The sequence below is a fragment of the Lycium barbarum genome, chromosome 4 (genome assembly GCF_019175385.1).
Source record: "Lycium barbarum isolate Lr01 chromosome 4, ASM1917538v2, whole genome shotgun sequence".
Lineage (NCBI taxonomy): Eukaryota > Viridiplantae > Streptophyta > Magnoliopsida > Solanales > Solanaceae > Lycium > Lycium barbarum.
This window is the reverse complement of record NC_083340.1, coordinates 16,996,038-17,021,789: the sequence shown is the minus strand read 5'-3', so window position 1 is coordinate 17,021,789 and position 25,752 is coordinate 16,996,038. Positions and strand designations below refer to the sequence as shown.

The 25,752-nt window shown below is 33.2% G+C and overlaps 1 long non-coding RNA gene and 1 pseudogene across 1 annotated transcript; one reads left to right on the top strand and one right to left on the bottom strand.

Annotated features, from left to right (window-relative positions):
- Window positions 1–5,745: 5,745 nt before the first annotated feature.
- Window positions 5,746–6,850, bottom strand: LOC132638240 (uncharacterized). Its single transcript, XR_009581636.1, has 3 exons — window positions 6,633–6,850; window positions 6,389–6,460; window positions 5,746–5,780 (listed from the first exon to the last, which is right to left on the bottom strand). It is a non-coding gene; the product is annotated as an uncharacterized LOC132638240 (long non-coding RNA).
- Window positions 6,851–18,701: 11,851 nt separating this feature from the next.
- On the top strand, window positions 18,702–24,940 carry LOC132638239 (mechanosensitive ion channel protein 10-like; annotated as a pseudogene).
- The last annotated feature ends 812 nt before the right edge of the window (window positions 24,941–25,752 follow it).

Here is a 25,752-nt window from a genome sequence, read left to right as displayed (position 1 = left end):
TCAACTTTGTGCAATTACCATCACAAATCAGAGGTCTTATGACTATGAATAGATGGGGGATACCGCTATAATCACATCAAATAGTAAGAAAGCAGAAATTGTCTTTGATCCACCCTGAATGTATTACTGCAACAGTTCACATATTTTTGTGGATGAACTCCTCCATTTGTATAGCGGTTATCTTCCTCTTACAAATTACATTTACTTCATATATATCTCATTGTATTGAAGATAGTTCAAACTATTTTTCAAGTATATATGATATATTAGGAGAGCTTGTAGTTATGTTCAGCTCGCTCATATAATTGTAAATCTCTTGTTTTGAAAGATGAATAAAATGATCGGGTGTTCAAATCCCATGTTACTCTTGTTACTTTTGCATTTTTGAAGAATTGGGACGACCAATGGGGGATAGGTATGTCCGGTGTTACTTTTGCGTTTTAATTAAGTACATTTTTTCCCTTTTTTCGTTAGGTTTGTTACTTCAAAATTCACAAGTCTGGCATATTGAATCCCTATTTTCCTTTTCATCGTAAAATTTGACATCATCAAAATCAAATGTCTCTATTAAAAGTTTAAAACTAGCAGCAATGGATGATCCCAATATTTTCATTATGTAGATTAGATATATATGTAAAGATTACTAAATTTCAAAAATAATAATAATGAACAAAGAAGACGTAAGAAGAAAGGAAATAGAAATACAAACAGGAAGAAATGATTACCTCGTAGGACAGGACATGCAAAAGAAAGAAATCATGAATTAGACAAAATCATTCTTGTTTTCATTATTGAGCGTCAGAACGTCAGTGCAGCACATTGTCCCTTCCAATGTGGCGTTTGACACTTTTCTATTCTATATAAGCAGGGAGGACCAACACACCTCCTCCTTCTTTTACCATAAGCTTTATAAATTATACACGCAATATCATAAGTTATATAATTTATATATTTTATCCAACTATTTTATATCTCATGTGATTATAGTATTTAATATTTATTTATTTCTCATGTATAGACGTATGCACTTAAATTTTAATTTTTCGATATATTTATTTCTTCCGTACACTTTTACTTGTTTACTTTTGACTTTTCGTATTCTTCCTGAATATTTATTCTCTTCTCATGTATAGACATATGCAGTTCAATTTTAATTCTCCTACACAAATTCATTTCCTCCGTGCACTTTTACTTGTTCACTTTTGACTTTTCACGTTCTTTAAGAATTAATAAATTGCACGTGGATATATGCCGTAGTACTGAATCTTTATTCTCTTCTCATGTATACACATGTGCGCTTCAATTTTAATTCTCCAACACATATTTATTTTTTCCGTACACTTTTACTTGTTCACTTTTGACTTTTCACGTTCTTTAAGAATTAATAAATTCCACGTGGATATATGCCATAGTACTGAATCTTTATTCTCTTCTCATGTATACACATGTGCACTTCAAATTTAATTCTCCGACACATTTATTTCCTCCGTGCACTTTTGACTTTTCACGTTCTTGCTGAATATTTATTTTCTTCCCATGTATACATGTATGCACTTCAATTTTAATTATCCGACACATATTTATTTTCTCCGTGCACTTTTACTTGTTTACTTTTGAATTTTCACGTTATTTAAGAATTAATAAATGAAGTACTCCATCTGTCCCATATTTCTTGGCCACATTACTTAACTTTTCACGTTCTTTAAGAATTAATAAATGAAGTACTCTCTTCGTCTCATATTACTTGGCCGCATTATTATACTTGACTTTTCACGTACTTTAAGAATAAATAAAAATGAAGTACTCCCTTCGTCCATATTACTTGGCCACATTACTAAAAATATATGTCTATTTTTCTATTCTATATTTGTCTTCTTTTGTATTTCTAATCTAATCTAATATATATATATATATATATATATATATATATATAGGTGTAAAGAGAGGACTAACACAACAATAGAAATTTGCACCACAAGCTATATAAATTGTACATTTTAACCAACTACTTTTTTATCCCACGTGGTCATATGTCATAGTACTGAATATTTATCTCTTCTCATGTATACACGTATGCACTTCAAATTTAATTCTCCGACACATTTATTTCCTCTGTGCACCTATACTTGTTGACTTTTGACTTTTTAAGTTCTTTAAGAATTAATAAATAAAATACTCCCTCCATCCCCACATTACTTGGCCACATTACTAAACTACTTTTTTATCCCACGTGAACATATGTCATAGTACTGAATATTTATTCTCTGCTCATGTATACAAGTAGGCACTTTAATTTTAATTCTCAAGACACATATTTATTTCCTCTGTGCACTTTTACTTGTTCATAAATGAAGTACTCAACATTACTAAAAATATTTGTCCAAATTACTTGTTCATTTACAGAACCAAGATAAAATTAATTAAATCTTTCACATCTTATCCTCTCTATCTCATATTACTTGGCCACATTACTAAAAATATATGTCCAAATTACTTTTTCATTTACAAAACCAAGATAAAATTACAAGATAAAATTAATCAAATCTTTCCCATTTTACCCTTAGTAATAAATGTTCTTGAAAATAGTCAATTTTGATTAGAATGTATTTATTGGAGAGAGATAAGGGTAAGATAGTAAAATACATCTTTTATTTCTGATTTCTTAAGGGGCGTGCAAAAGGAAAAGTGACAAGTAATATGGGACAGAGAGAGTATATATTTTACCATAATATTCATATTTATTGGTGTAAGTCTCAATAGCTTTCGAAAATAATTTGAAAATGAGTAATTAATGTGAAGGGTAAAATTAATAATAAGAACACACAAATATTCACCCATTAATTCCATGGAAATTAATGGCCAGCCCCTTCTGCATGATTCTCCCCACTCTTCTTGCGTTGCCTGGCTTGATGGTCCCCATGATTAAAGAAATACAAGAAAAAGGATGACATGTATACAAATATGTACGCCTATAATATATGCGTAGTCGTTATCTTCATACACAATCAACATAATTGAAGTTTCGTACTAATTAATAATTACTATATTGGTTTCTTTCTCTTGATATGTTAACGCGGACAAGTAAAAGTAAACAGAGGGAGTGATTTTTATCTCCGTTTTCCTTCTTTATCAATACTTTAAACGTGAAGAGAGGACGAACAATAGTAATGCAAATTTGGACCAAAAGTTATTTTAATTCTCCTACACATAACTTGTTCACTTTTGACTTTTCATGTTCTTTGAGAATTAATAAATGAAGTATATATTTTATGATAATATCCATATTTATTGATGTATAGTCTCAATAGCCTCAGACAATGATTTGAAAATGAGTAATTAATGTGAAGGGTAAAATAAGAAGAAGAATTTTTTTTTTCTTTGACATGTTAACGTCGACAAGTAAAATTGAAGGGAGGGAGTGGCTTTTATTCCCGTTTTCCTTCTTTGTCAATACTTTACTTATTTACTCTTCTTTGCAGTCTCTGATTATTGTTTCTTTACATTTATAAAATGTATTACTTTATATTTTCATTTTAGAATTAAAATTTGGTGATTTATGATTTAACATATATCTTTCTAATTTTGATTCTTTGTAACAATTTGTTTTATCTATAATTGTTAATATAAAAAATTATAATATATTTTTTAATTAATTTAATAAAAATATTTTATTAGTTTTGCTTTTAAAAAATTCAATATATACAACAATGGTTTTTATGTTTGGATCTGAACAGTTACTTAATTGAAATGAATATCAACCTGTCGGTATACATATAAGATATTAAAGAATTTAAAAGAAAAAATTTAGAATCAAAATATTAATTTTCCCTTATATTCTTATTATTTTCTTTTTCACATCGATGAACAACTTTCATTGTCATGATAATGAGAAAAAAGTCCGACTCTCTCCATCTCAAAGACTTAATTCCATCAACTCTATTTTTTAATTATAACTAAAGTAATGGTACATAAAATACATTTTGTATATGTTGCTATATATAATAACTTATTTTCAAAATACAAACCTTAAAGACTGGCTAATTAAAGTGAATAGATATGTTCGTCCCGTGCATCACACGGGCATGTATTGCTAGTATATACTGAAACGGGTCCTGTGCACCGCACCCTCGCGGTGAGGGCCTCACCTCAGCGCGTTGGTCCACCTCTGAATCTAATCAAATTTTCAAATTAAACTATAAAAATGTGTGAATTGAAATCGAGATAAGCCAATGCACATGCAATATACGGATCCAATGTTATTGTACTACAATAATATCAGCCACACTTTAATTCTAAACTAGTAGTATTCAAACTCACCCGATGCACCGTCGATATAAAAAGAAAATCGTATCATTTTTATATACCAAATTAAGTACTTATCAAATATGCAAACTTATCATTATTGAGTTTTCAAACTCAACTCTTCACCTAACTGCATGTCATTAATTGATATTTGTAATGGTTTCTTAGCAAAGATGTATGTGTCCCTTAGAACTGTAGGATGAAGAGATAAGCCAATGCACCTGGAGGTATACGGGTCCCAATTTTATTGCACTACTATAATGTTAGCCACGAGTTAATTCTGAATAAGTTGAGATCGTTATTTAATTGATCCTTCTCGATAAGGTTTCTCATTTTAAAGATATTTGTATAAAGATAAGAGTAATCTTAAATTAACTAACACTACAACATTACGCATATATAGCTACGAAATACAGCATAGCTAAACATGAAAATTTCTGTAGCTAAACACTTTAGCTACAATATTTTTTCTCGTAGCATTCGTAGCAAAATGTAGCGTAGCTAAAGGTTAGCTATAGACTTTACATGGTCCGTGGCTAGGGACTAATACTTATTGCTACGAATTTTTTTGTGTTGTAGCCATGATGGTAAAAAAAATTTGCCACGAAATATATACTTATAGCAAGTAATCGCATTCTTTTGCCATGACAGATAAAAGTTGTAGCTATCTTCATATTGAAGCCACAAAGTGTATTATTGTAGCAAAATTTTTAATTTATTTGCCATGCAAACACATGTTTTGTGGCTGTTTATACAGCTTAAGCTCATGGCAGTAGTACTCGTATTTAGCTACGAATAAAAAAATTCATAGCTATGAGTAAAAGAATTTGCCACAAATATTTTTCTATTCTAGCTAAGAATCCATACCTTTTGCCATGAAATATATTGAATTATAGCTAAAGTTTTTTTTTCGCATTTTGCAACGGAAAGTAAAAATGTCTTGCTATGTTCTTGTTACGTTGCAATTACATATACCTTTAGCTACGAATTCAAAAATTTCTTGTTACATAGCAATTATATATACCTTTAGCTACGAATTCAAAAATTTATAGCTACAAACTGAAGAATTTGCCACAAGCATTGTTAATTCTGAGAACTTAATAATGCAACTAAGAGAATTCAAAGTTTTTAGATTCCAAAACATGTTTCAAGTTGCACATAATTTTATATTTCAATTAAAATACATTTACAATACAAAATTCCTCTATGACAATATCTTGTTTGAGATCCAGAGTCGCATAGTCTTCTTCTTTCTCTCCTCTCACGGTCTCTGAGTGCACTTTAGCTGGATCAACATTGATTTTAGCTTGTCATTTCTGCTCTAATTCCTCAAATTTACCTATCAGTAGTAAAATATTTTAACATCAGAAAGGAGAAACAATCAATCATATATATATGTGTGTGTGTGAGATAAACCATTGCAATCATCAGTAAAACTCAGACAAAATCTTTTTCTCTTAGTCTTCAATTACCCCCTCCTTTGACAGATTTCCCAGCAAAGAGAATACAGAAATTAGCCAACTTAAAAATACAACTATCAAATCAAAAGCTCAAATTGTCATTGTTCAATATTGCAGGCTTTGAATGTTTTCTTCCTTTGTCCAATTCTTTATTAGTTATGTAAAAATAATTTCAAAAGTTAGCAATAGTTACTGTTTCTTCTGAAGTAGTGACCATTCTCTTAAAATGACTTCATAATTAATGTAGAATAATTTTTTTTACCATTCTAGAGTAATTACTATAAATCTGTTACACTAGTACTACTAAATGATTGTTGATAAAAAAGAGGGTCCATAACAACAAAGGCTATAATATCATGGAGTATGAACTTTAAGTGATATTATACCCATTATATAGCTACATCTTTTTCAATGAATTTGGAGTGAGTTCTTTTTCTTTAGGGGTATGAGACAAAAAAAAAAAAAAAAAACTCAAAAAACAAAGCACACAATTCAATTACAAAACTTATGCTTCCTATTTTTGTGCATAACATTTGTTAATCGATTAAAAAAATCTGTAAAAAAATGATGAATGATATATATATATATATATATATATATATATATATATAAAGGACCTTTAGAACGTGTGGAGTCCAAAAACATAATAAGAGTAATTTAGTCGTTGAGCTATATGAATCTGCTATAGGACCTCGAATCTGTAAGAAGACAAATAGAGAAAACATCAGATGTTGGAGTAATCCAATTCCATTTGATAATCTAAGAACAAGAGAAGTGAGAAACTTTAAATTAAGATTGAAATTTGCAATAATAGAAAAAAGTAAAGGTTGAAATTGGAGATTGAGACATAGGAGAAGAAAAAGACGGAACCTTTCTTCCGGGGATTTTAGGTTGATTCACGTGAGTAATGAGAAATCTTGCTCCTCTGTAAATGATTGATTTTGAGAGTTTTAAGCTTTTAGGGTTTCTGACTCTCTAATCTTACTAGTCAATCTAATAGAAGAAGAAGGCTATAATTTAGGCACAAAAATTTTAGAGCTAAATATTTTGGAGGGAATTCCTTTTTTTCCAAGTCTTGAATTAGTGAATTCATGTTTCCCCCTTAATAATTATAACAATAAAAAGAAGTTTTGGTAAGAAATCTCTTAATACAATACGTTGCAATACATTCCATGTATAGTAATTGGAATTTTTTCATTTTATTTTACAACTTATTAATGAACATTACTTAATTTGATAGAAATTACGGTATATAGATACACTTCTATATTAACTATACCAAATTATTAATCCTTAGTTCAACTAATTATAATTTTACGCTAATCATTAAGTAATTGAATTAGTAGTAGGTCATAAAGTTAATTAGATATAATCATCTATTTATTTAAATTATATTTGAATTTTACGAGTAAGACCCTATAAAATTGAATCGAGTCAAATGACGAACACCACTAATTACACTAGATTGATAAATATTGCTTTGATATATTATGTCTGAATCAAAGAACATGAATTCTCTTGATCGAGATGAAGCTTGAGTGAGACTTAGTGGACTTTAATTTAAATTCAATATAATTAGTTAATCAAAAGTAATTAGGTATAATCACCTATTTATTTAAATTATATTTGAACCTTACAAGTAAGATCATGTAAAATTGAATCGAGTCGAATGATGAACACCTCTAATTAAACTAGATCGATAAGGGTATTGTTCCAATAAATCATGTCCGAGTCAAATAATCATTCCCCAAACACTTAATCAGGGTGAAGCCTGAGTTAGACCTATTGAAATTTTGTTTGAATTTGATATGATTAGTTAATCGAAGTTAATATAATCACTTATTTATTTAAGTTATATTTGAAACCTACAAGCTATAGAATTGAATTGAATCGACCAATTAACACCTCTAATTACACTAGATCAATATATATGTATTATTCTGATCGAACAAGTCTAAGTCAATTAACAATTCTGGAAGCTCTTGATCAAGATGAAGCTTCACTGGGACTTAGTTAAGATTTGTTTAAGTTTGATATAATTAGTTAATCAAAATTAATTAGATATAATCAATTATTTATTGAAATCATTTTTAAAATTTACTGTCAAATTGAATCGAGTCAAATGATGAACACTTCTAATTACACTGGAATAATCAATGCATTGTTCTGATAGATCATGTCCGAGTCAAATAACATGAATTCTCGGAACACTTGATCAAGATGAAGCTTGAGTAGACTTAGTGAAATTTTATTCAAATTCGATATAGAATTAATTAATCAAAAGTAAATTAAATATAGTCACCTCTTTATTTCAATTTTATTTGAAACTTGCAAGTAAGATCTTGTATAATTAAATCGAGTTGATTGATGAACATCTCTAATTACATTGGATCGATAAAGGTACTATTCCAATGTCCGAGTTAAATAACACTTTTCTAAACACTTGATCAGGAGGAAGCTTGAGTGAGACTTATTAAAGTTTTGTTAAATTTGATATAATTAGTTAATTGAAGTTAATATAATAAGTTAATTGAAACTTACAACCGATAAAGTTGAATCGGATCGAATTATTGACGCATCTAATTGCACTAGATCAATGCTATTATTCCGATAGAAAACATTTGAGACAAATAACAATTCTGAAAGCACTTGATCAAGATGAAGCTCCAATGACACTTAGTGAAATTTTGTTTAACTTCGATATAATTAGTTAATCGAAATTAAATAGATATAATCACCTATTTATTTAAATTATAGTTTAAACTTGCAAATAACGCCCTTTAAAATTGAATCGAATAGGATAACTAGTACTATTTTTATGGTAACTTCAAGTGTAAGAAAACAATTATTTAATGTGGCAAAAACATAGTATTGCTGCATCAAATTTTAAATTGTGGTAAAAAAATAATTATTAGCAACGAAAATTTATCAAAATAGTAAATTTGCGGCAATATAATTTTGCCAGGTATAGCTGTTAAGCTAACTATTGCCACGACATTTTAGTACTTGATGCAACAATACTATTTGCTATGGGTTTTTTATTTTAAATATTTTTTTTGACTAAAATGTTTCTATTGCTACAACAAATTTCAACTCATGGCAAATATTAATAATTAGTTACGAAATTTTATTATAGCAAAATATTTGTGGCGGTGTCATTGAACTTTTGCCACAATTTTATAACTTGAAGCAAAAACATTTATTTAGCTACAATATTTTGCTTCACATTATTTATTGTGGCTATAAGGTTATTATTGATACAGTAAGTTTTAACTCATGGCAAAAATTAATAATTAGCTACAGAATTTTATTGTAGCAAAAGATTTGTGGCTATATCATTTAACCATAGATACATTTTTTTTTAACTTGAAGCAAAAATATGTATTTAGCTACAATGTTTTGTTTCAAATAAATTACAGTGGCTAAAAAGTTACTATTGCTACAGTAACTTTTATCGAGTGGCAAAAACTTATGATCAGCTATAAAATTTTATCGTAGCAATAAAGTTTTTTGGCTGGGTGCTACCACGACTCTCATTTATTTGAATTATTATTATTATTATTAGGGGCATGTCGCGCTCACATTAGTACACACAAAATAATGGAGAAGGAAATTAATGCAGGGAGGTTTACATCTACTACGAATTGCCTTATGACACGCATTTCTTGCAATAGGCTGTATTGTTGTGAGATAGAAGACTCATGCATGGATATGAAGTCTTCCATCTATGAGATAACCTAGTTTCCTAGCTTAAGTGTACATGCAGTTGTATACATATTAGGAGTGTATTTTTGTATTTCCTAGTTGTTTACTACTTAGGACTCTACAATTACTATGTGTATAAATAGAGCTAATCGTACATGATCAATTTATCAATAATACTCAACCTTCTCTCATCTCCACGGCTGTGTAATTCTACATGGTATCAGAGCATTAAACACACATCTACGCTGCAAAAACCTGTTATCAGTAAACACAACAATGGCCTCAAACTCTGCCCCCTCTTCCTTGTCCCTCTCTGCTTCCTCACTGCATCACCTTATGGCTGTCCTATCAAGCAAAATCCTACAAACTACCTTATTTGGAGAACTCAAATCATGCAGTTGATGCAAGTCATGAAAGTGAGAAAAATAGTCCATGAAAACAAGCCTGAGACAGGTCCATCTGAGGACAAAGATGATACTGGAAAGGCTGCTGATGAAAAAGAGGAGAAGATCTCTGAGAGCAGTTGGGATGAACAAGATGTTCTTGTGAGGACTTGGATATCAGGAACAATGACTGAGGAAAGTATGTACCTCATTGTTGGATGCAACACTGCCAAAGAGATGTGGGAGTGCTTGGAGGAAGCCTACCTTCAAGCAACAAAGGATAAAGAGTTCCAACTTAAGCAACAACTGCAAAACATTAAGTTAGGGACAAAGAAACTTGATGAGTATTTGAAAGAATTCAAGGGCATATGTGATGGTCTTGCTGCTATACACAAGCCAGTCGATGAAGATAGCAAAGTCATTAACTTTGCCAGAGGTCTAGGTTCAAAGTATAAGACCTTTAGGACTGTCATGTTGGGCAAAGCTCCATATCCCACACTGAATGAATTTGTCAACTCTCTTAGAGGTTTTGACATGAGGGAAGAAGAGGAGGAGATGCCACAACAGAACTACAATATGGTTTTCACTACACAAAGAGGTAGGGGAAGAGGAAAATATAATCAGAGAAGAGGAAACTCCAACTACAATTCAAGAGGAAGGGGTTTCAGACCTGCAGGACAGGCTACCACAAACCAAAACACTCAGAATAACCAAGGGAGGCCTGTCAAATTTGTGGAAGAAACAATCATTCAGCCTTGAAGTGCTTTTACAGATGGGACTACTCGTATCAGGCTGAAGAAGATCTTCCTCAGGCCTTAGCTGCTGTCAACCTACAGAATCCTACAGGTGAGGATGAAGCCATGTATATGGACTCAGGTGCCACTACACACATAATAAATACAACAGGTAATCTGTCTGATCTCCACACTTATAAAGGAACTGATAAAATAATTGTTGGGAATGGTGCACAGTTAGATATTACACACGTTGGCAATACAAAGAAATCAGGATTGCATACTAAGGATATACTTGTAGTTCCTAACATTACAAAAAGGCTTCTGTCAGTTAGTAAAATTGCAAAGGATAATTGTGCAAAACTTGAGTTTGATGAGTTTGGTTTTTCTATTAAGGACAAGAAGTCAGGGACACTACTGGCCAAGGGACCTAATACAAAAGGACTATATCAACTGGAAGATAACAACCTCTATGCCTTAGCAGCAACACAGGATTGGAAGAAGTCAGAGAGTATTTGGCACTCTAGATTAGGTCATCTTAGTTTGAAGTCTTTAAAATTATTGAGTAGTAGCAAGAATATTGATGTTAGAAGTTGGAATAAAGTGCCTATTGTCTGTACTAGCTGTCAGTTAGGGAAAAGTTGTAAACTTCCTTTTGATTCAAGAAATAAAATTGAGAAGTTTCCTTTACATAAGATACATTGTGATCTCTGGGGTCCAACACCAGTTGTGTCCTCTCAACATATGAAGTACTATGTGGTCTTTGTGGATGATCATACAAGATATACATGGCTTTATCCCTTAAGAAAAAAATCTGAGTTTTATGAAGTGTTTCTTAAATTCCAAAAGATGGTTGAAAAACAGTTTTCTAACACTATTAAGATATTCCAATATGATGGAGGTGGTGAATTCACTCAGACTGATTTTGTCAAGCACTTGGAAAACTGTGGTATTATCAGGCACATATCTTGTCCAGACACCCCAGAACAAAATGGCATATCTGAAAGAAAACACAGACATATAGTAGAGACTGGATTGACACTTTTGTTTCATGCTAGATTGCCTCAGTTTCTGTGGGTTGAAGCCTTTTTGACAGCTGTGTTTTTGATAAATAGGATGCCATCTTCAGTTCTAAAGAATGAAGTTCCTTTTGTGAAGTTGCATGGTGTTGAACCAGACTATAACAACCTGAAAGTCTTTGGTTGTAGGTGTTATCCTTGTATAAAGGGATAAAACAAATTTTCACCTAAAACATACCCTTGTGTGTTCATTGGCTATAGCAGTCTACACAAGGGATATAGATGCTATCATCCACAAATTAGGAAAGTCCATGTGTCTAGACATGGTATTTTTGATGAGCTTACTCTACCCTATGTTCAAACAGATCAACCAAGTGCCACAGTGTCCTCACCTCACCTAGCTACTTTCCATGAGTTCTTTCCTAATATGCAGGAACAGGCTAAGCTTTCAGGTCACAGTAACATCTCAGGGGAAGTGTTGTTAGAATCTAATAACAATGCTGAGACAAGAGATGATGTGAGCCTTATGGAAGAACTGCAGACGACTAACACAAACACTGATGTGGAAGGAAATGTGACACAAGATGATAATCCTAACAGCAGTGAAGATGACACAAACAGTGTCACAAGTAATGATAATGTTCATGCAGGTGATGTTCATACAGGTAGTGATAATGCTCATACACAAGAAAATGGAGGAACTCAAGGTCCTAACTGTTATATCCCGTGTTTTCGCACATTTGGAAAAATTGGATATAATTTTGACTTGTAAGAAATAAGGTCGTAATTGATTTCATTTAACACATGAGTTGTTTATGAAAGAATATTAATGTGGAAGTGTTGAAGAAGGCCAAGGGCAAAATTGGAATTTCAGAAATTAGTTTCGGGAATTACAAAATGTGATCCATAAGTCATTGGGCTCAAAAAATTGGATGAAATTAAGGCCCATTTGTGAGGGGGTGGCCGGCCAAGCACTAGGCCCAAGCCCCTCAATTAATAAATTTTTCCATGTGCCAAATTAATATAAGGGACCACATATTCATCCTTTATCTATTAGAAGGTTCATGAAACAAAAGAGAGAAACAAAGCAACAAGAAGAGCAAAAAAATTATAAGGCCATTCGGCCATGGCTCTCCAAAATCACCCCTCAAAAATCTTGACCCAAAAATTATTATCTTGTGGTTTTCCTACTAAATTAAAGATCCTTTACAACTTGGTGTAGCTATTTTGGAAGAAAGAGAGCTTGGTTCATCAATTTGACAACTTGGTCAAGTGAAGAAGATAGGAGAAAAAGGTAAGAATTTATCCCTTTTTATTATGTTATGAAGGTTTGTTTATGTTGTAGTATGTAGAAATGAGTAGAATTTATGGAAATATGGAAGTTTGCAAAGTGGGTGTGTATATGGGTAGGTGGCCGTGTATATGCATTGTGGTATAGACATTATGAGTTGAATTTTATGTTGTATTCTAGTTGTGGTTATGGTGGAAATTACCTTGGAAATGGAAGTTGAATGAATTTGGTTGAAGTTGTAAAATGGGCATGGAGCCGTGTGGTGCTTCATGAAGAAATGGGAATGAATTAATTTTGTTTAATATGTTAGTTGTGTTGTTGTGATCCTTATAATGTAAATGAAGATTAAATGGTTTAAGTTGGTATTGAAATGGAATGTAGAAGATTATATCACTTTAGAATGATTTTGTGATATTATGGAAATGAAGTTGCTAAGGTGTCAATTATGATTATTGTTGATGAAAGTGGAAGATGGAAATATGTTATGAATATGTGTGTTGAAGATTAGAAGTCTTGGATGGATTATGGTTTTGGTGGAAAGTTTGTATATTTTGTATATCTTGTGAATATTTTGTAGAAATGATATGAAATGTTTCCGAATTGTATTGTAATGATCTTGATTAGTAATGAATGTGAAAACATTGAAATTGGTTTGGAAATATGAAGTTGGAATGAAGGTTATTGCACTATGTTGGAAAGAGGACTAGTTATGCCATATTATGTTTTGTAGTGATTGTTATTGTTGTTGGTGTTCTCGTTGGGTTGTTGTTGATTGTTTTGGCCGAGTTAAATTCTCGAGGATGCTATATGTATAGGGGAGATGCTGCCCAAATTTCTGTAGATAAATATGAATTAAGATTAGATTCCTAAAGCTTTATGATTAATATTGGTAAATGCGACCAATTGTAGATTTTGGACGAAACGGGAATCGAACTTGGACTAGCGTAAAGGGCAAAAAAGGTATGTAAAGCTATCCCTTTCCTTCTCTTGGCATGTCCTAGGTGTACTAGGATTGAATTTGAGCCTCGGAAAGTAATCTGTTCATAGGAATCCGCGTTTGAAAATGTCCCTTTTTCATTCAATAGAATTGGATCCTTCAAGTATGTTTTGTTGAAAGATTTGTATAAACTTTTACAAATTGCCTAGAAAGTTAGGAAATGTCCCTAGGACCTCCATAGGTGACTTCCTAAGCTTAATATACGTAATTTCAGCCCATCGCTTCGGTTGTCCTGAGGTGGGCCCACTATTCCCGATTTTACCCTTTTTGTACTTATGACTTGTCTTCGAGCGATTCTAAAGGAAATGTTTTAACTACTCTTCTAACTACTAAATAAAAATTATTTTAAATATTCCCTTAAGTCTTATAAACTATTTTGGAACATGGAAGCGATCCCAGAAAGATTATTTCTCCGTAATTCATTATGACATCCGAAATACACTTACTATGATTCTGTCCGATTTCATTATTTCGATTTGTCATTCGATATGTCTTATCGAGTCTCTGGAAATATATGGTATTTTGTATTGCATTTAGTTTCTCACTACTCCATTCTTGGATGCCTCAATGTTTCCCCCACTAAGCCTGGGCCAGGATATGTTCTCAAGCGTATTCCACTGCATTGTTCGCAGTGCCTCGATGTGAGGGGGCAGGTATACATGTACATGGGTTGTGGAGTATGCTGTGTCATGTACACACATTCTGATATATGATGATATGATATGATATGACCATCTGATATGTTTGATATGTGCACATTCTGATATGATATGATATGTTACGGAGCCATTCCCCATTCTGGAGTATGATGTGTTGTGGCGCCAGTGTCAGGGTGGCGACCACGTTCTGTTCACCGTGTCCCTTGACGGGGGCCGGATATGATATGGCATATGTTTCTGCATACGTTCTGTACGTTTTGGAAATATGTATTTGATAATCTGGAATTTTACACTCATTTTCTGTAAGTTCTGTTTCGACTATGATTTTGTTTCTGTGCTTCAGGATTTACATATTCCGTACTGACCCCCTTTCTTCGGGGGCTGCGTTTCATGCCGCGCAGGTACAGACGACAGATTTGCTGATCCGCCTGCCTAGGACTATATTCTGCCATCTTGGAGTGCTTCATTGTTCGGAGCCTACGTTTTGGTACAGTCTTTGCTATGGTACATTTGTACGTTATTCAGGGGTATGACGGGGCCCTGTCCCGTCTTATGATTCTGATGTGTTCTGTAGAGGTCTGTAGACATGCATGTGGGTTCTGTATATGTTTTGGGTTGATATGATCTGTGACAGCCTTATCGGCTTCCTGGTGCTATATATGTTCATCTGTGATAATTAATAATGCCAATCGACTTTTACATTTAAATATTCTGCTTATATGCTAGTTGGGTTACGGGGTACGTACGGGTGTCCAGCACGGACACTAGTCGCGGCCTACGGGGTTGGGTCGTGACACTAATAGTGTTGCAGTACAGGATCCACAAGGCATACAATTGGAAGTTGACCTGTCAAAATGGTTTAATGTCACTGGAGATAGTGACAATATACCTATACAAGTCCCATCAGATCCAAGTGAAGTTGCTCAAACAGGTGAATTAGAAGCAGCAGAAGGACATCACATGATGACTAGACACAAGGCAAAGAAAATGCCCATGACTCACACTTCATTGACTATTGAAAAGATAGATGTGGAGCCAAAAAGTGTGAAACAAGCACTTGCTAGTCCCCACTGGTATGCAGCTATACAAGAGGAAATTGATGCACTAAATAAGAATCATACTTGGATTCTTATTTCCAGAATTGTAGACATGAATATTGTTGGCTCAAGATGGGTGTTCAAGACTAAGTTGAAGTCTGATGGCACTATTGATAGATACAAAGCCAGGTTGGTTGCCAAGGGATACTCACAACTTGAAGGCATTGATTTTGAAGAAACATTTAGTCCAGTAGTCAAAGCTACAACTATAAGGGTGGTTCTGTCTGTTGCTATAAGCTTGCACTGGTCTATAAGGCAATTGGATGTTAAGAATGCTTTTTTACATGGATTTCTTCAAGAAGAAGTGTATATGAGTCAGCCACCAGGGTTCATTGATCCAAGATATGCAGATCATGTATGTCTCCTCAAGAAGGCATTGTATGGGCTCAAACAAGCACCTAGAGCCTGGTTTGACAGGTTTAGTATTTACTTACTACACCTTGGTTTTCAATGCAGCAAAGCAGACTCATCATTGTTCGTCGTTAAGAATAGAAGAGGTATTATCTTACTTCTTCTATATGTGGATGACATTATTATCACTGGAAGCTCAGATGAGTTCATTAGTGATATAATTTCTGGCCTTGCAAAAGAGTTTGCTATGAAAGATGTTTGACCATTACACTTCTTCTTAGGAATTGAAGTACATTATTTCAAAGGAGGGATCCATCTGAGTCAAGGGAAGTATGCTGCAAAATTGCTGAAGAAGACTAATATGACACTTGCAAAACCAGTTGGCACACCTTTGGCACAAAAACATGGTCTACAACTAGCAACAGGAAACACAGCTGATGCACCATTGTATAGGAGTGTTGTAGGAAGTCTCCAATATCTGTGTCTAACTAGGCCTGATATATCACATGCAGTTAATCTAGTTAGCTAGTTTATGCAGGCTCCAAACACTGAACATTTTCAGGCTGTAAAGAGGATTCTTAGATATGTGAGAGGGACATCAAACTATGGTCTGAGGTTTCTAGCTAGATCACTACTTACATTGTATGGATTCTCAGATGCAGATTGGGGAGGTTGTACAATAACAAGGAGGTCAACTAAAGGTTACTCAATATATCTAGGTGCAAATTGCATCTCTTGGGCCTCTAGAAAGCAGCATACAGTGTCAAGGTCCAGTGCTGAAGCAGAATATAGAGCACTGGCCTCAACAACAGCTGAAATGACTTGGATAATATACATTCTTAATGATATAGGAGTGTACTTGAAATCAGCACCAACACTATTTTGTGACAACATCAGTACATTATACATGACAGTAAATCCAGTTTTACATGCTAGAACTAAACATGTGGAAATGGATTATCACTTTGTGCGAACTAAAGATCAACTGGCAGATATTCACACTAAAGCATTGACAAAGCAGGAGTACACAAGATTCAGAAGCAAGCTAGGAGTGTGCATACCACCACCTCACAAGCTTGAGGGGAAGTGTTGTGAGATAGAAGACTCATGCATGGATATGAAGTCTTCTATCTATGAAATAACCTAGTTTCCTAGCTTAAGTGTACATGCAGTTGTATACATATTAGGAGTGTATTTCTGTATTTCCTAGTTGTTTACTACTTAGGACTCTACAATTACTATGTGTATAAATAGAGCTAATCGTACTTGATCAATTTATCAATAATACTCAACCTTCTCTCATCTCCACGGCTGTGTAATTCTACATGTATGAACTGAATTCCTATTAATATGAAAGAAACATAGTCCAACTACTTCCAATTATAATATTGAATAAATCAATATCTGAATGATTGAATATAGTCTTGTTCGATTTGAATAGACAGCAAAAATCTATTTATGTGATATTTTCAATTTTTATGTTTAAAATAGATATTAAAAAAAAATATTTAAGTTAGAAATAAATTTATAAAAATATCGCAAAATAATTGCCCCGAATTGAAATCGAAATATCCATCTATTGAAAATCGAAATATCGAATGTTCTTACCGTCGTCCGTCCTTCCTTCACTGTTGGATTAAGAGAGAAGCTAATGCTTCTCTCTTGATCCAACAGTGACACTTGGTTGGAGTTGGACGTGAACAACAATATTGATTATACGTGGCGAGTTTCGTAATTTCGTTTAAGAGTCGTTTGGGCAAGTAAGTAATACGCTATGTAGAGATTAATAATGCATGTATTAGTTTAATATATGTTTTTATCTTCTTAACATAATATAATATTGGTCTGCATGAACGGATATTTAGTTCATTTAATAGCTTTAATTCATATATTGGCAATATCTGCGGATAGTCCCATATCGATCATATAAGGGATCGGATGGGTGATTTTTCTAATATGTAGGCAATGATTATCTCTTACGTTAATTTTTTGAGTCGAGTTAGGCTCAAAGTCCATTTTTTAACATGGTATCATAGCAGAACCCATTTGAATTCTCATTTTTCAATGTTGGGCCCAATATTAAATTGTTTATGCTTCAGATGTCAGTATTGGGCTTGCGAGGGTGTGTGAAAAGTCTCACATCAGCTATATAAGTGATGGTCTCTTTTATATGGCGTGGGCGATCATCACCAGTTGAGCTAGTTTTTAGGGTTGAGTTAGGCCCAAGGTCCATCTTTAGTAATATATCTGCATTTTCATTCCATATTTTATCTTGCATAAATTGCTAAATAACTTAAGCAGGTATTAGCAGAGGCGGATGCAAAGTACTGGTATCGAGTTTGAACGTACCTCGTACCTTTGACGCTGTACACTGATTTATGTGTAAAAGTTTAAGAAATTTGTATGAAATACTAAATATGTACCCATAACTTATAAAAAAAAAAATCAATGCTAAGAACCTTATTGATTGAACTCATAATATTAAATCCTGGATCGGGTATTAATTATGAGGAAAAGAAAATTAAAACCCAACATTGTAATGAAACATGTGTTTTATTTTGGAAATTAAAAAATGAAACAAAACATTATATAAAATAATGTACGATTTCACGTGCCGATTAGCTTCTCCATATCTTCAACCAAACATCATGATCACCTTGATATTTGATGACACATTCACATTCTATATAAGGACAATTGATAGGTTGATGAAATTTAACCAAGTAGCTCCCAAAAAAAAAATGGAGAAATTACCAGCCTCTGATCATGTGATTCAGTTCATGGACGAACAAGATCACACGAAGAGTATCGATGATGCTAACAACATGGCAGAAACAAAACTTACCCAAAATCCTTCAAAATTTCAAACAATACGTCGCCTTACTTTCTCAAAACCAAAAGCTCGAGTCTTTGAGTTCAATAGTAGAGTTCCGATCTTCCAAAACACTATAAATTCAGACGACGAATCTGATGAGTCGTTAAAGCCCTCGTGTGAAAAGGACGAAGATAGTGATGATGAATATGATCAAGAACATGGAAAAGATGATCAAGAAGGAATATTTGGGATTAAAGAAGAGTGCAAAAAAAAAAAGGAGAAAAATTCCTTTTAGGCTTTTGTTTGAGTGGTTACTTTTGTTACTCACAACATCTTGTGTAATATGTGCTCTCACAATTTCACCTCTTAGGAAAAATCCCTTATTGTGGCTTGACTTGTGGAAATGGTGCATGCTGATTCTTGTCAGTTTCAGTGGTCGCCTTATTTCAAGTTTGGTCATTCGATTCCTAGTCTTCCTCATTGAGAGAAACTTCATGCTTCGCGAAAAGGTCTTATATTTTGTCTATGGTCTTAGAAAAAGATTCCAAAATTGTGTTTGGTTAGGTCTTGTCCTTTTGTCATTGAATTTCTTGTTCAACTCAAAGCTCAACAAACAAAACAAGATGCTAACAAAATTACGCGAAGCGTTACTGCCTTACTCATTGCTGCAATGATCTGACCCGTAAAGATCATTCTGGTCAAAGGTCAAAGTTTTAGCCTCCTCCTTTTTCGTTGCGACTTACTCTGATCGTATGAAGGAAAGTGTGCTCCATTACTATGTTCTAGACGCACTTTCCGATCCGCCTGTTGCTGTCAAAGAAAGGCATAATTTGAAAGAATTGAGGAAATTTTCGAAGCTAAAGAAGCTGAGCATGCAAAGCAAGTCATCAGCATGGAGTGTGAAGAGATTGGCTAATTATGTAAGGTTCTTTGGGTTGTCAACAATTTCTAAGAGTGTGGATGAGTTTGGGAACACTGCAACTGAGATTACTAGTGAAATGGAAGATAGAAATTGTTCCAGAAAGATCTTCAAGAACGTGGCCAATCATGGTGCCAAGTAAGTCTTCTCCTCCTTTACAGAGATTTTGTCTCGCGCGCACACACGACAATAATCAATCAATCATTGAAGGTTAACTTTTACATCCTATAGTATACTACTTTTAAAAAAATTATATTTTTTCATATTATTTAAAAATACTTTTTGAACCAAAACACTATAAATACTCAGAACAGCCTAAAGTGGCCCATTTAGTAAATAATCTTAACTTTTATTTTCTTTACAGAATTTAGCCAGTATAAATCTATATAATATGTAGATAATCAGTATGTATATATTATACAAAAATTATTCAATTAATATATACCTGTTATAGATTGACTATACACTTATACCAATTATAAAAGATTATAGCTAGGTGAGCGTAAGTATTTTTAGTTGCCCAGCTAAAAGCCTAAAACCTTCAAACTTCCCGCGTTTCTAAAAATAATTTCGTATTTTTGTTAAACATACCAAAGATTGAATGGACATCACTAATTTTGGGTCTTGCTGTTACTTGGTTGGGGAGTAAAGTAAGTTTCAACAAGCCTGGCAACATTTAAAAGCCATTAACTTTTGTTATTAGGAAGGACGACCTTTTAGCTAAGGCCAAAGCAAGTCACCTGTGATTCGATAATTTCATTTTCTGCCTTCAAACAAAAATTCTGTAACGTATAGTGATTAGCGGGGAGATGAACATGGTCACAATCCAAGCATAATTGTCGCCCTCATTAATGTTATTTTTCACCCGACTTCTTTCTAACTCAAAATATGTCCACTAGACGAAGTTTAAGATGTTTATTCAGGTGTATTATATAACTGGTATATAACTTCTAGTTTAATTAAGAGAATATCACATAAAACTTTAAAATTTCCTTATTATCTAAAGGAATTTAAATTTTGAAAAACTTACCATGTTACCTTTGTAGTTTGTACTAGTTTCTTATTTTACACTCCTTAAGTTGAGTAATTTTTTTATTAAAGAAAATAGTTTATTTAAGATTTGAATTTGGATAATATATTAATTATCTATATATTCATATATTTTAATATTGTCCACAAATACTACTCCACAATAGAAAGGTCAGGTTGAGTACGTAATTAGACTCCACACAAAACCAATAATATCACATAAATTGAGAGAGAATGAATAATAGAATTCAACGAGTTATTGAAAGAAACTGATTTTAATTTGTCAGGTACTCCTTGACAGTGACTAGTGAGTGACAATAGCAAATACTAAGAAGTTGAAGTTGACAACTGCTAGTATAATATATGGTATAATTTAAATAATGTCCCCATCATTCTTTCACACGAAGTGGAGTACATTCCACAAATTTAATTTAAATTAATAGAATTATAGGGTCAGAATCTCTGCATGGGTCGCTCTCTCAACTCTATTTAAGTTTGAACAAAATATAGTATATTGATAAACGTCCTTGTACTTATATGGAGTACGTATACATATTGGATGTAATATGGTATAATTAATGAGTTGTATAACATATGGTAATTGGCTTTTGTCTTATTTTGTTAAGGTACATAGAGGAGGAAGACCTAATGAGGTTTTTGAATGGAGTAGAGATAAACACCATATTCCCACTCTTTGAAGGAGCTGTTGAGACCGGAAGGATTACCAAGTCTGCCTTCAGAAATTGGGTGGTAATTATTATTCACTTTACTACAAATCACTGTTCGTTTGCAGTTGGTTGGATGAGAATAATAATTCCGGAATATCCCATGAGATTATTTTATCTTGTGTTTGGTAATGAGTATTATCCAGTATGAGGATAAATGGTGGATAATTTATCTCACATAGAAACAGTGGCGGACCCAGGATTTTACACAAGCGGGTTCAATTACGACGTAATAAATGAGGATTGATAACCAATAGTTTAAGCAACGTTAAGCAGAACAATCCCCCCCCCCCCCCCCCCCGGCCCTTTTTTGGTTAATAATGTAATCTCAAAATAGACTTATTTTAAACTCAACCCTCAATTTTTTTTAAAACAACTTGAGAAAAAAAATTACAAAGAACCTATTACTTTTTTTTTTTAAGAAAAACTATCTAATTAAAAGAGTTTTACTTCAACAAGAATTAAAAAAATCTATTAACTCTATGTAATTTAACAAAATTCATTCATAATGACCAATTTTGTTATTTACGAACAAAAGACGATACAAAAAAGTTGTAAACTAAAAAACTAATATAAACTGATTAACTATATTAAAATAAACTATATATAATTTCAACAAATATAGTTGCATCTTTTAGCAAAAAAACTATAAAAGAGAGTATCAAAATTCATTTTATAAAATTTTAATTTCTTTAAGGTAAAATAGATTTTATATAATTATTTTTTATTGAATTTGAGTAAGAAAACAAAATATAAAAGGTGACATTGGAAAAAAAAAAAAAGACAATATAAAGGCTAGCTAGTTACCACCAATCAACATTAACTGACTTTTGTTGGCCAATACTTTGATCTTTGTAGCATAGCAGGAAAATTGGCCAAAAGTAACAAAATACAACATGCAGCGTGTCTAAAGAGGTTCGATCCCGCATTCTGAAGGTATTTTTGAACCCACTTGACCGCTGCGCCAGAGCCAAGCTTTGTGTCAAGTGGATTCAAAAGGTTTCATATATTAAAATGTGATGATGATTTTCCCTACATAAACAGTAGATTTACAGACCAAGTGGGTTCAATTGAATCCACTTGGCAACACGTGGGTCCGCCCCTGCATAGAAAGTGAGATAAATAATCTCATGGGATATTCCAACGCAAGAGGAATATCATTGTCTATCTTATCCCACCGACTCCCCCCCCCAACCATTCCCTACGACCCCCACACCCCTACCCCTGGCCTCCCACTAACACCCCCGATATTTTAATTTCAGGATTATATTCTTTACAAAATTATTTTTTGTGATATTATAATTTTTTTTACCTTGCTAATAAACAGTAGAAGAGTCTCACATAGGGATGGCCAATCCCTTGTATGGTATTGGGAAACCCTTCCCTCATGAGCTAGTTTTTGAGGTTTAGTTAGGCCCGAGATCCATTTCTTTTACATGGTATCAGAGCATGGTTCATCTCAATTCTTGTTTCCAATGTTGGGCCCATAATGAATGAATGAGTGATCTTCTTATGTGGTTTTGGGAAAGTCTTCTCTCATGAAGTAGTTTTTGAGATTGAGTTAGGCCAAAATTTATTTCTTTACCATAAACATCTGCTAAATTCTTGATTTTTTTTAATTGGATAACTGTAGGTACGCACATACTATGAGAGGAAGTACTTGGCACACTCATTGGATGACACAAAGACGGCAGTTCAACAACTTCACAAGTTAGCAAGTGGGATAGTCAGTTTTGTTATACTTGTGATTTCACTTTTAGTGATGGGGCTATTGTCCACTCAAATACTAGCTCTCCTTCTATCCCAACTTGTCCTTTTGGGATTTGCTTTCCAAAACACTTGCAAGACTATCTTCGAATCCATTATCTTCGTCTTTGTCGTCCATCCTTTCGACATTGGGGATCGTTGTGTTATCGATGGAGTTCAGGTATATTTAACAATTTACTTATAATATCAATTTTACTCAACACTAACAATTAACCGTCTAACAAACCGTCATGCTCTTGCATATGGATTTGGTCCCTTCAAGCTCTAAATATGTCTATTGTATATATGCAGATGATAGTTGAAGAGATGAATATATTGACGACAGTATTTCTCCGTTATGACAATGACAAAATATACTACCCGAATGCAGTGTTGATCACAAAGCCAATAAGCAACTTCTATAGAAGCCCTGAAATGGGCGATGCCATTTCCTTTGATATTGATACCAACACTTCTATGGACACCATCATTGCCCTCAAAAAGGCCATTCAACTGTAAGAACTCCTGTGATTCCCCCCTCCCCCTCCCCTTTTCTTTAATTAATAATTGCTTTTCAATTATTTTGACTTTTTCATCGGGTATCGGTTACTTCTCACAAGCATAGATATCGTGTAACTATTTTCACCAAGGCTCAAGCAGATGAGAAGAAATCACATAGTTTTTTTTTTTTGCTTTTGCTAGAATTTGAGCTCATGCCTCATGGTTCTCCACCCAATACATTGACCACTAGGCCACACCCTTGCAGCGCAATTTTAGTGATTTTTTACTTATATATCTATGTTCTGTGTCAAAATAAGGGTTCTTTAATTAATCCTACCTCTTATGGCAATTACTTATAATTACCTTTAAGGCCACCGGATGTTAACTGCCTCTATATGTTTTCTTGATCCCGGTCTATAGTGATTCAAATTCCCAACGTTAAGATGTGGTAAGTGAGAAACTAAATTCCATTTTTAGTTGTAGCAAGTCTGTGACTGCCTGAACAAACTACTTTATACTTAATCAAACATTCCAAACTTATCTCGATACTTACAATTCAATAACAGGGATAGCAAAGAGAAGCTAGCACCATGATCTAGGACCCTTACAAATTCTTTTCTTTTTTCTTTTTTCTTTTTATTTTGTGGGTTTCATTTATATATCAAATCAACATATATATGATTATGTGTTTGATGAAAAATATATATATAGGTACCTCGAGAGCAAGCCAAAGTATTGGAATCCAAAACACTCAGTGATAGTGAAAGGTATAGGGAATGTGCACACAATGGGAATGATGCTATGTGTTCAACATACCATTAACCATCAGAACTATAGGGATAGAAGCAACAGGATCACCGAGCTCATCTTTGAGTTGAAGAAGATCTTTGAAACCCTTAATATCAAATACTCTCTTCTCCCTCAGCAAGTCCAAGTGGACATGACCAATCTCAGAAGTTAATATGATCATATTTATTGATCTATATAAATAGCAAGAGTTTGACAAGCAACAAGAAGATTGAAGCTAATTTATTAAAGCAGGTTTGTAAATTGGAATAATGTTGCTAATTTAGTTTCTGGATAAAACATGTTTTTTGTAGTGTGTGCATTTAATTTTCCTTGTCAACCCTGTATTAACTTCTCAAGTTTCCATTTCTGTATGTTGTATTAGTGCTTTATTTAATGACAAGTTATGATTTTGAACCTAGCTAGTATTGGGATTATTCCTTTTTAAAACATTTTTGAATTGTGCATGTATTTCCGTAATTCAAAAATAACGTGAAAAAATAATAATTTTCACTTAACAATGTTAATTCTTAATGTAAAAAGTCACACACCTTGAATATATATAATTGCGTTTTTGGACGGAGTGTCCCTCCTTATGCGGCCAGGGGCAGACCCACGTGTACCCTTATGGGTGCTTAAGCACCCACTAATTTCAATAAAAAATTTGTTAATTATGTAGAAGTTTCGTATAATTAGGTATATAGATGAGTTAGCACCCATTGACATAAAGAAGCGCTAGGTGCTATGGGCCAAAGGTCATTTTTTGGTTCCAGGATCGAGGGTTCAATCCTTCTTTTCAACAATATCCGATAATTGATCACATAATATTCTATATTTCCCTTTCTTTTTCAGCCTCACTTTCACATTAATGTTTATTTCCTTTTTATTCATCTCATTAACTCCTTGTTCTCTCTCTCTCTCTCTCTCTCTCTCTCTTTTTGGTTTAAACGTGATATATTACTCTCTTCGTTTCAATTTATATGAACTTTTTCGGAGTACGAGGGTCAAACTTTATAACTTTGACAGTAAATTTTGACATGAATTTTTCAAGTTTGTAAAAATGAAATTTATATAGTTAGAAACTACATAAGAAGTATTATAAGTCATGATAATTCATAATTCAAATAATTAAGAAAAAAATGTAAGGAAAATATGGTCAAAGAACCACCTCGTAGACTACCAAAATAGTAATACGTTCACATAAATTAAAACAGAGGGAGTATTATATACTAA